Source organism: Nipponia nippon, unplaced genomic scaffold (genome assembly GCF_047370975.1).
Source record: "Nipponia nippon isolate SJK-2023a ecotype South Korea unplaced genomic scaffold, ASM4737097v1 scaffold_5, whole genome shotgun sequence".
Classification (NCBI taxonomy): Eukaryota; Metazoa; Chordata; class Aves; order Pelecaniformes; family Threskiornithidae; genus Nipponia; species Nipponia nippon.
Genome location: NW_028262369.1, coordinates 75,462,746 through 75,474,426, shown reverse-complemented (window position 1 = coordinate 75,474,426; position 11,681 = coordinate 75,462,746). Strand labels below are relative to the sequence as shown.

Here is an 11,681-nt window from a genome sequence, read left to right as displayed (position 1 = left end):
GTTTACATCCCTGCTTAAAAACACTATCTCAAAAAATTATAGAGAGAATCAAAGTTGACAGAACTTGTCACAGTTCCATTCCCCCAAATGAATATATTTTTCTCAGTTTAATTACCCAGATACATATCTTAAATCAAAACCACACCCAAGCCCTTGTTTCTAGCAGCCGTCTTCTCTGATTGCTGCTGACAGGGCCAGATCCAGCAGCGTCTTACCCGGTAGGAGCCACCTCCACTTCCTGCTTCCAGGCCTCTCTGCTCAGTTCCCATGCCAAGCACCACAACCAGGAGGGAAGAAAGGGACTCGCACATGTGCCTGCTTGCATATGTGTGCTCTCACACACACGCATCACCAGATAATATATATAGAGAGAAACATTTAATCTCTTATTTTATGCTGTGCCAAAAAGCGGGGAACAGGTGCATGGATGGGAGCTGTTTGTATCTTACTGTACTTCTAGCGAATTAATCATTGCTCTCTTCTTTTTCATACCTTTTTAAACTAACTTTCTGGTGCCAAGTCTTTTTTTCTGCTTTGGACGGCTGTACAGCTATAATGACCGTGATTTTTGGTGGCAATTCCAGTGTAAGGAACTCCCTATCCTCCTGCTCACAACCCTCATTCCTGCCCTGCCCCGTCCTTTCCGTCGTGCTGACACAACTGTTTGTAGGGACACACAGTAACTGGTTCAAGGAACGGGGTTTCAATTTAAAATAGCACTGAAAAAGTAGACAAAAGCAGAGGAATATTTTAATCTGAACCTGCTCCCTCACCTGCTTTCCTAGACCCCTTTAAAAAGATTTGTATCAAAAAGACTAGAGGGGTGGGTGTGGGTCAGGAAAAAACAGCTGAGGGCAGAAACTCCAAACATCATTGCTGAAAAAGAAGGATGTGAAACTGCAGAGTTAAACTGTACCAGGTATTTATTTAGCTAGTTAAAGAAGTAGTATAGACCTTGGGAGGTAAGGTTAAAGTCCTGTTTGGCATTAACTACAAAGCAATGCAAAGAGAGGGTTCAAGTCAATCCTTGAGTGTGCCACTGATGTTTGAAATGTATTCGCTAAACAAAGGAACTGCAGGAACAGTAAGTACATTTCAAATAATTACTATTTTTAACATTATTTTCCTGCAGAATTATTCAAGCTTATTGTGCGTTTCTTTGGTTCAAGGGCTGCAGGTGACTATTTTACACTACAGTTTTATTAATTATATGTTCTTGCTACAGTGCAATATTGTGATTTTTTGCTTTTTTTGTTCTAAGGCTTTTTTCCCCCAAAAAATATTGTTGCATGATAGAATTACCCACCTGTAACTGTCTAAGTCACTTTTCTTAGAGAAAATTTGCATTAAATTGTACTTCAAGACGAGAACACAATCTACCGTTTAAAGAAGGATCAATATAGTTGTATGGGAGACTTTTGGCAGAGAGCAAAGGTTTTCCTAGAAAATCCTGGTCTACTAAGAAGATCTTTTCCCGCTTCCTCAGTTTCCATAATTCTTCAAGATTAATTATCGGTATGAAAATACAGTTCAAATGCTGACACACTTTATTTCACAGCTAATTCATGATTTACTCAAAATCCTCAGAGTTTGGCTCCATCTAGAACAGTGTATTTAGGATTTTTATACAGCACTATTCATAAATAATTACTTAGCTGTTTAGGCATTATTTTTCAAATTTTAAATCTATATTTTGCCGCATTTTAAAATACCTAATGTCCTCCTAGGAAACTTCATAAGACTGTTAGCATCCAAGGTAGCAACAAAGAGGGGGCTATGGGTTTGGTGAATATTTTCATTACTTCAGAATATAGAAAAATTCTTTTCCAAAACATGGAAAACATCATTTTACCAGTTCCTGGATCACATTCTTTTAATTGGAACACAAAATCACTAACATATAATTCTAGTGAAATTTTTAAATTCATGGCGTTCAGACACTCAATCTGGTTGAAATTCTCCCAATGACTAACAGAGTAGCTAAAATTGTCCGACATTTAGGAACCTGTAGGGTCATTTCTGACCCTAATAATATTCAGAATATGTTGTTCTGGACAGCAACACTTTTGAAGAATTAATGCAAAATTAGCAGAATAAGAACAAATAATCTCTGTGCACATTTTCCTAATCTGGCCTTTCAGTCGGTTCTCTGCCCCAAGGCACTCTGCTTCCGAGCTCGCTCTTAGTGTCTGCCTGCATCTTCCCTTGTCTGCTGGTTGTCCTTTGCTAACGTATCTGATTATTAAACAATTTCCTAGAATCTGTATTTGTGATTGGTGTCTATATGGCTTAGTTTTTATCAGGCATTGCCATTTGGTTCAAATATCAGCTTCTCGCTCTTTTTAAATATGTCTGTCAATATCCATAGGTTGGGTTTGATGATGTTAATGTCTTCCAGCTTAACGAGAGGATGGTGAAGGTTCATAAACTTTTCATTTTGATTTTAAGCTCCTATTCAGCTATTTCTAGCTCTCATAAAGGGTAGTGCCCTGTCTTTATTCAGACAAGTAAGAAATCACACTTCCCTTCTCTGCTTATTAAATCTAAAAGGATTTGGGATGGGATCCAAAGCCATCTGAGAGTTTCATGTTGCCATGTATCAGAGTAGCTTCAAAGCGCTTGGGTTTAGAAAGCAGCTTCTGTTCTCATCCAGCAGCAAACGGGCAGGAGGGAGGCAATGCCTCGAGACTGAATTATTGTTTTTGCCATTGTTTCTTGGAGTTGGAAAACTTATGTTACACCTTTTGCTGCAATATGGCTAAGCCTAAAGGCTTAATCTAATATTACATCCCAAGTTATATTATAAATATTATTTTATTTGTTATTTTTGGAGCCTGTATGATGACAGCATTGGTTTTCATTCCAGATTACATCTGAAATAAGAAAAAGAAAAAGGAAGACAGATTTCCTAACAAGCAATATCTGTTTATCATCAGTTGCCAAGAAACTGCACAGCAGCTTAGAGAAACGGAATGCTTTTTTCTATGGCTTGGCAGTTTGGACAATTGCGGGAATTATGAAATTAGGAATCCACAGGTTTTGTAAAATTTCTGTCTTGGAGATCAAAATTTGGTTTTAATTTATTTAGTACTGAAGGTAACAAAAAATAATTTTTTGGACTAAAATCCTTAAAGAGGCATTAATGTAATAATGCGATGAGAAATTATTTTCATATCGCTAACATTCCTTCTCCATTCATACAGCTCAAAATCTCTCAGCTACAAGCTCTTATTTGCTTGTGTACCTCTTAAAGAGTACAAGAAATAGACCAGGAGACAGCCCTTCTAGTACTAGCGATCAGCTGCGTATTATTAACTAACCACAAATTGAAGTCATTACTGATGCTTATGTACATAATATTCCTGAGCAATGTTTCTGTAGGAGTTTTGTAAATATAAGCCCAAATTAACTATAAAGTATAATCAGTTTATTCAGCTCAATGCAATAATTGACTCAACAAAATCCTTCACCACAAAAATGTGCAGGTTAGAAGAGCAAAGATCTGAATATAGGTCAGCAGTTGTCCTGGTTTTTCAGTAACTGAACCATTTCTCTAACTCTGTAGAAATAAAGAGGAAGCATACAGAGTCAAGAACTTTTCTTTCTGGCACTGTAATCACACTTAAATCCCAGTCAGTACCAAAGTTAATCAAAGGAGCAGCCTTCATTACAAGTATTAACTGTAATTTTAAGTACCCTACAATGAAATCAAGAGTTAACTTCCACAATCTTTCAAAACGTGGCTATGCCACAGGAAAAAGTTTTGTACCTGCAGATGTGATAGCTAAAACTATTTAAATAACTGCATTTAAGGGCTTTCTGAAAACATTCTGTGATATCTGATGAAAAAATAACTAAAAACTATTTTCTCCATAATCAGTTGAGCCTTCCAGTATAACCATAAGATTAAAAAAAGCATCTGTTCCCCTACCAACTTCAAGTGTTGTCATACATGATATGCAAGAAACAAAACCAGATAAATATCAACGCCTAAGCAATGTCTGCAGGAGCAAGTGGATTGCATGAGTAGATATAAGTTTAGCAAAAGAATTGAGAAATTATCCTTTGCCCCCTTCATGTCCTGAGGGTATTCATATCTCCTCTAATCAAAGTGCTCACTTATTCTGGCTCTTAAGTCAGATTCAGAGTTGCTCCTGTTCACTCAGTCTGCTTACCCTTTAACCTACCAGCACAGCTTTCATTACCATCAATATAAATTGACATTGGTTTTACATTGAGAACAGTTTACACCCCTGAAAACATTCTTATGCTGAACCATAGCTTTATTTTTTCAAAATTTTACTTCTGGATGCTGTTAAGTTCTGCAATTAAGAACTACAGGATAAAGGCAAAGATCTGCAAGTCAATATTCAAGATTTAGAGCTGGCTAACCTGCTAGTGATATCTTGCTATTCTTTTTTTAACTAATGTTTCATTTACTATATATATAATTTGTAAAATAGGATAGCAACTTCTGCCTCAAGATTTATATATGGGAACACCTCAGTGTTTTTCCTGCAGCTGATTCACAATAGTGGCCCTACACAGAAGCAAAGAAGTCCCCCCATAGTGAGGAATTCTTTCAGATTAGGTATGCTCAGACCTACTGCATAACAACAGACAGGTGAAGCATGTAAAATATCTCAGAAAAGGTAGGTCAAAGCAACACTTTTTCTGTGTGTCAAACACATGTGTGACAATCACAGATGCCATGCACATGCTGCTGATGTTCCCAGACCGCTCTCTCTGTTGTCAAGAACCTAGTGAGATATGACACAAGTGCTGGATCTCTAGACAGAGTTAATGTAACAAATGAAGCAAACATTGTATTATCTGATTAAGATTCTGAAGCCCAAATTTTCAAGCTTTTCACAAAAATTGTAATTAGGACTAGAATTCCCAAAGTATATGCCAGTGTTTTTTAAAAAACCTAAGTTCTTAGCTTGCCAAGCATACCTGAAAGTATGTCCATGTATGTCTATAGCTGAGACAGAATGAGTCCAGAAAAACTTCCCCTAGTAAAAGGTATTTGAAAATGGTTCTAATAGGTACAACAATGGCCTGATGAAGTCATCTCTCAACTGAGGCTCAGAATAAACTCTCCACTTTCCTCATGTAATATGCAATTGCAAACAGATCAGGATGTCTCCTGATCTGCCTTTCTGGGAGCCTTTTGAGCCAGAAAATTACCATCCAACTTGTTTAATAATAACAGAGAACAGCTACGGAACAGATATCATACAAGAAGTATATTGGTCATTTTGAGCAAATCAACCATCTCTACAAACTTAGAGGAGAAAGCCAATGGCACGTATTCAAACACGAAATTATAATCGCAGGTAGCAATACATCATAAATCCTCAGCTACCCAAACTGTTCTAGATTGAAGAGACCTATTTTTACTCCTTCTTTAATATCTATCATCTTGACATCTAAAGACTATATGTAAAAATACAGTCTTTAGACTTTTTTCCCAGTATGTCACTATAGGCTCTTTGCTGCTCTTCTCACAGTATGTGTTTTAAGGGTTCGAGTCCATTGGTTTCACTTCTGAAGGGATCAGAGGAGAGAGCCAAACTCACAAGATGGATTTTCACTTTGTTCTGTTTATTTCCAGTAAAAAAAAAGGCACAAATAAAAGGTACCAGGCTCAGTCTCTTTGAAGTTCTTACAGGAAGCTGATATACATCCTCACAAACTCTCACATCCCTCACAAAAAGGGGAGAACAAGTGCATAAGGGAGCTATGGGCTGGACAGCTTAATACCACATCTGTCCTTAGCTGCTAAAACATCCCCAAGAGGCTATAGATGGTCAAGGGGTCTGAAGCTGCTCTAAATTATGCCTTGGACTCGTTCCAGACAAGGAACTGCAGAAGTGACATAAACTGTCTCTCTCCTTCCCAGCTATGCCAATGATTTCTCTGTTGCAGGTTTATTCATCATGTTATAAAGAAGGAGGGACATTGTTATCCCTTGTAGAAGCATCAGACCACATCAGCTTTGTCTTTAATGATTCCAGGTAGACTGTCCCCATTGCTTTCTGGAGTGACACGGAAGGAGGAATACACTTAAGAATGCTACTTCTGAAATGAACATTGCACGCTTGCAAATAAGACCAGTAGAAAACAGAACGAATGAAAGAAAATTCAGCATTTAGCCTCATTTTTATTTGTCAGTGGAAACTATTGTTGCAACACTAAATAAGAGTATTCTCAAATTACAAAAACGAAGATGAAAAAGCAGTACTGTTGACACTACCCCTCTGAACACTGAAGATGCGAAGACCAACTTTGAATTAAATTTCACTCAGTGGAGTCAGAATAAAGAGTAGAGAACTTCTGCAGAATGTTCCCATCTTCTCTTTTCTGCTCAGCAGTCAACTGTGCTTGAGCTACCAACCCTGCTGTAGGTTCTAGCAAGAGACTACAGCTGTAAACCAGCTCTGAAGAAAAAATAATCTGTAAAAGGAAATTCTCCTCCATATTGTCGTACTCATTCTTTTAAGAGATGTATTAGCAGGCTTTTGTCTTACTGCTAGTTATTTATCATAGCCCACATCCATGTTGTATAGCGTCTCTCTAATTTCCATCTTAAATTATTAGGAGACGTCCTCTCTGCTTCTGTATTGACCACCAAGAATCTCAAAGTATTTATTTTCCTTTATATTTTTGTAAACCAGTTGCAGCAATGGAAGTGAAGCCTGATCAGTATATTTTGTTTAGCGGGTATAAAGTCCTTCATTTAGGCAATATTATTGAAGTGCCTACCATGAACTCTAAAGCAGCTGGGAGTTTAATTGATTCCTAGAAGTGCAATGAAAGTAGAGCAGATAAAAAATGACAGAGTTGTTGCTGATGCAAATGAAAATGTTACAGCAAAGCAGCTGGGGAGAATACTGTAAATGTTTACATTTTCCGAGCATGCTTACATTGTTTCTTCCACATTTTCCAGGCAAAGCTCACCTGGTTTTGCTCAAGGCCTGGAATGCAGCGAATTGTGTACAGCACCTAATATTTATTCATGCCATTGTCAAGAACATCTTTGCAGCTCCTGCCAAAGTCTGTCATTGAATGTGTTTGTTCAGCTGCATGGCAAAAACATAATACACAGTCATCATTTTTACTTCGTCACCTACTCAATATTTTTCTTCTCCGATTAAATTAACTCATAAATACTGTGCTTTTCATGCCAGAAAAATCTTACTACATCCATTCAACTAACACCCATTTGTACATTTTTATGTTCTTGAACATTTAGATACTTCGATAACAAGTTCTGAAACAACAGAAAAGCCAAATGCTCTAATTTACCTGGGACTCTGGAAACTCTAATCACAATTCCAAAAGATTATATATTCAGGCAAAATTTTCTGCTAAGCTAAATTTCATCATTACTCACTAGCAACTGTAGAAAGCTGCATATGAATGGAGAAAACACAAGGATAGTAAAGGACTTGGTAAAAAAAAAGTTTAACACCAATCTGCGTTTCCACAGGCGAAGATTTACTGCAGCACAGGTGACAAAGAATAATGTTAGTTAGTGTGAGTAAAAACAGAGCATACCGGGGATTCTGGCTAGACACTTCAGCTTCTAACCCAATGGTCTATCACCTTAGTTGCTGCTGCTACCCATGGTAGGTAAAGCATGGATACTTTCTTGCACTGTAAACATATCTACTACCTTGGACGGCACAGAAGCCTCAGCTTACAGACATTTATTTGACTTTGTGTCTGGGAATCAGTGGAAAATCAGACTCCCCTGGGAGGTCTCTGCCCTCTCTCTAGGCAGGTTTAATTTATGAGAGATGTTCTTCTTAAACCCATTCTTAAACATTTTCAGTGATGAAGACTCCACAGCCATCTCAAAAAATCAGTTTTGCCATCTTCAGTGTCAGAAAGCTTTTTCCTAAGGCCTAATTTGAATTTGCCAGAGCAAATTTATTCTATCTACCAAAGAGAAAAAATAATTCCTGTAAAAGGCTGTTGTAAATAAAATCAGAGGCTGTTCTCATGGCCCATCAGTCTTCTTTATTCTAGAGAAAGAAATACAATAGACCTCTTCCAATTTTTCATGTATGTCATATTGTTGTGACCTGGTTATTCTCCCTCGGACTCTAACTACTTTGTGTCATTCTAGGAGTTTGATGCCCTCAAACCTGACATAATACACCAGCTCAGGCCTTAAACAGTGCTGAGACGGTTGTTCAAGACAATGTCATGCAACATGGTGACAACAGTCAGAATATCTGTGACCTATCACTTTTCCACTTTACGTATGGCTAGTTACCCTGTTTTAAGAAGAAGTGGAATTGGTTTGACATGATTCGTTACTCACAAATTCCTATTCATCAAGTGAATGAATTTCACAAATTTGTATTGGCTGCTACTTATTTCCTTCTCATCTTTTGGGGCTTAAAAATTCATTATGAATTATGGTAAAAAATCTTTGGATAAATATGCATGTGGCTAGCCAGAATTGCTCTTCCTCTCCCTTTCTGAAAGAACTGCTATTACATTTGACTTTTTACAGTTTTTCTCATTGGTCTTCCCTGTGTCCTCCAAAACAATCGCTAACAAATATGAGGTGGCCATGATGAAGTTCACTCTGGGATAATTAAGAAGTGTGTCAAAAAAATTAGAAACATTTGTCCTGCCCTTATTTTATTCTCGGCAGAGGTTTTACCCTTTTTAACTGGTGTTAATTACACTAGCCAGCTGCTACAGTTGATGCATTTAGTAGAGTCTGATCCAGTAAAAATATTTCAGCTGTCACAGAACCATATATCCTTTTCTCTTGAGCCTACTTCCCAATTGTCTAACTTCAGAAGAGTTTATCTTCCCGAAGACTATTGTTTTACTTTTGCTGCTTTACCTTCTTCTCTTCCTATACATAGTGAGTTCTGTCTATCACAACCACATCACCCAAGTGATGTTGCCCTTGATGTTCTGCAATGGAACAGTGTCGTATTTTATGTACATTCCTCAGACCTCGGTTTCTTACCATTCACACAGAGGAAAGTATTGAACAATTGCTCAGGTCCTTTCAACGTCCATGAAAATTAGAAACAAACGCTACTTGACTGAGTGAAACAGGAACTTATAAGCCCTCAAAATTAACTGCCTGACAATGAAGTCCATCCTTTGTCTCCCTGAGACACTGCACCTTGCAGGATTTTAAAGAGTCAAGGCACATTGACAGTGTGCACCCCCGAACACAGTATGAAGCATTCATGAAGGCAGCCTGCAAATGTGAGCAGAAAAAAAGGAAGTAATGTGGAATAGGCCCTCAACAAGCAAATTGAGAAAGATGACTTGTGATTTATCTAGTCCTGGCTGAAAGGTCTAGTTCAGTCACGGGGCTGAAAAGATGTCTGACAAGAATAATTTCTCTGATGAAGGCAAAACCCAAAAAAGGTCTGGCTCTGAATTCAAAGCCCAAACAGAAGGACTCTGCAGCTAAGCTGAATCTGGATTAAAATGAGCCTAATCTTCACTGAGCTTTAAACATGGTCCCTACATTTTCATTATTCAGTACAACAGTGCTAGGGAAGGTGAATTCCCTGCTGTCTTTGCTGTCCTTGCTTCGAGCAAAGCACAGATATCATCAGACCTGAGAGGACACCTGGGACCTGTTCAGCAAGTCCAAAAGATCCTGAAGTTCAACTTTTGAAAAGGGAAAGCCAGTAAGGGAATATCTGAGGAAGTCTCTTAAAAATTGGAAAACAACTTATCAGAAAAAAAACCTCAACTCTTTTGGAAGATGGATTCACCTTCAGTTCTTCCCTTTTAACTAGCATCGTCCAAGGATTTGCTGACCAATGTGTTCCACAGTATGCCTTTACCAACAGTTCAATAGTTAAAGCACATAGAGTACAGGCCCTTCGAAGATTCTGCTACTTAATTATAAAAAATATCCTTCACTTGATCTTCCAGATTTCATGCTTTGTAGTAGACCCTAATTGTGAGATTGCCTATGTCTGTTTCTTCTTTACCATCATGCATATGCTTTGAGCTCCATTTTAAACATCAGAGCACATGATATCCTTCCTTCCTTTTAACCTGCTTCTCCTTCCTGAACAATCTATATCCTTTACATTAATAGTCCATCCATATGAATTCTCCCACCAAGTCCCTGTTATGCCAATTCAGCTGCAATCATGAACAATTAAGATTTTCAGGTTTTCTTGTTTATTCTTTATACTTTTTCCATTAGTATGATTGTTAAAGATACTCATGGCTGACCTGCTGTTTTGTTTCTTGTCCTTGTGACTTTATTATGAATAAACATCTCTCTGTTACTTGTAGTTTTTTGACCCTTGTGCAAGTTGTTGGTGTTTATTTTAGTATATGGGGTTTTGCCAGCTCTTCCCTTAACTGTTAGAGTAAAGCCATTCTTTGCAGGTTAGCAAATGACTGTTCAAAGATGTTTTTCTTCTTTTACTGTGGGCTCAATATTTTCCCAGCAACTTACAGAATATGACTAATAGCCAAGGTAAACAAACATCCTTCCAGTGTCATAGGCATAGCTACGCATTCATCTTCAGGCTTGACTGTCAAATGGGAGGTTTTACAGGAGTCCCACCTGAGCTTCTGATCTCCGTATCTCCACCCTCTTTCTGCAGATCTTTTGATCTGCCCCGCAGCGCTTCCAGCAGCATCTTTGTGACAGGAGAGGAAGATGCAATAGAGATCAATAAGGCAGATGAGTTGCAGAAATAGTGACACTTTGAGCCAGATTTCTGGGAAGCAGTATGTCTCTAGGGACAGACAGGAGATGTTAACACTGTCCTGAAGGTGATGGAACTTATTTGCCACCAACTTTTCTCCCCTTTTGGGGAAGTGGCTGCCTGTCCATGAACCTCACAGTTCTTGATGGTTTTGGCTTTTCCCTCATTATCACTGAGGCACTCAATCTTATTGTGTGTGGTCAGAACAAGTTTATTCTCAATGTTAGCAGGTGGCTGCCATGGGGTCCGACACTTTGCCTACAAAATGCAATAGACTAGACATTCCCCCCTTCATTACTGGACATCACCTAATCTAGTTTATGTTATCTATTTGCCTATTTTCTTCAGCAGTGATTGTATGTATCCTGTTTTATGATAACAGATGCATCTCTGCCTGACCACTTGCAGCTCTCTTCCCTGCTTCATAAGAGATTTTACTAGCAACCGCAATCCAAAGCAGATGTCCTTTCCTACCCAGCCTTCTTTGGAAGAGAACGTAGGTCACACTCCCTACAAATCTAATGCAGGACCAGAGCCAAGGCATACAGGATCAGGTCCCCATCTGGGCACGGCATTCAGTTTCCTAATTGCTTGCACAAACCAGGATGTTATATGTATAAAGAATTACATTATTTGCTGCACTTCACCAAAGCATAGTAGAAAACCTGTAGTTTCAGGGTAGACGGGAAAAGGGGGAGGAGGAGCAAGACAGAGGCAGCTTTAAACCATGTATGTGCCTCTGGGGGACGCTTCAAGAGCCCAAGTAACTAAGTTATGGTGCACCCTGAGGTGTTAATGGGCTGCCCCAAAGCCAACAGCAACTGAAAATCCACTTAATTAGGCAATGGAAACACTCCCTCCAGTCTCAATGTAGCCCCATGCCAGTCAGAAGCTTTTTCTTCAGTTACTGAGCAGGAGGAATGTTACCCTGCCTAGATCTATTTAAACTGCTCC

The 11,681-nt window shown here is 38.5% G+C and overlaps 1 long non-coding RNA gene across 1 annotated transcript; it reads left to right on the top strand.

Moving 5' to 3' along the window:
• The first annotated feature begins 1,044 nt into the window (after nucleotides 1-1,044).
• LOC148052334 (uncharacterized) lies at nucleotides 1,045-10,304 on the top strand. The gene is made up of 2 exons (XR_015698558.1): nucleotides 1,045-1,084; nucleotides 5,932-10,304. It is a non-coding gene; the product is annotated as an uncharacterized LOC148052334 (long non-coding RNA).
• The last annotated feature ends 1,377 nt before the right edge of the window (nucleotides 10,305-11,681 follow it).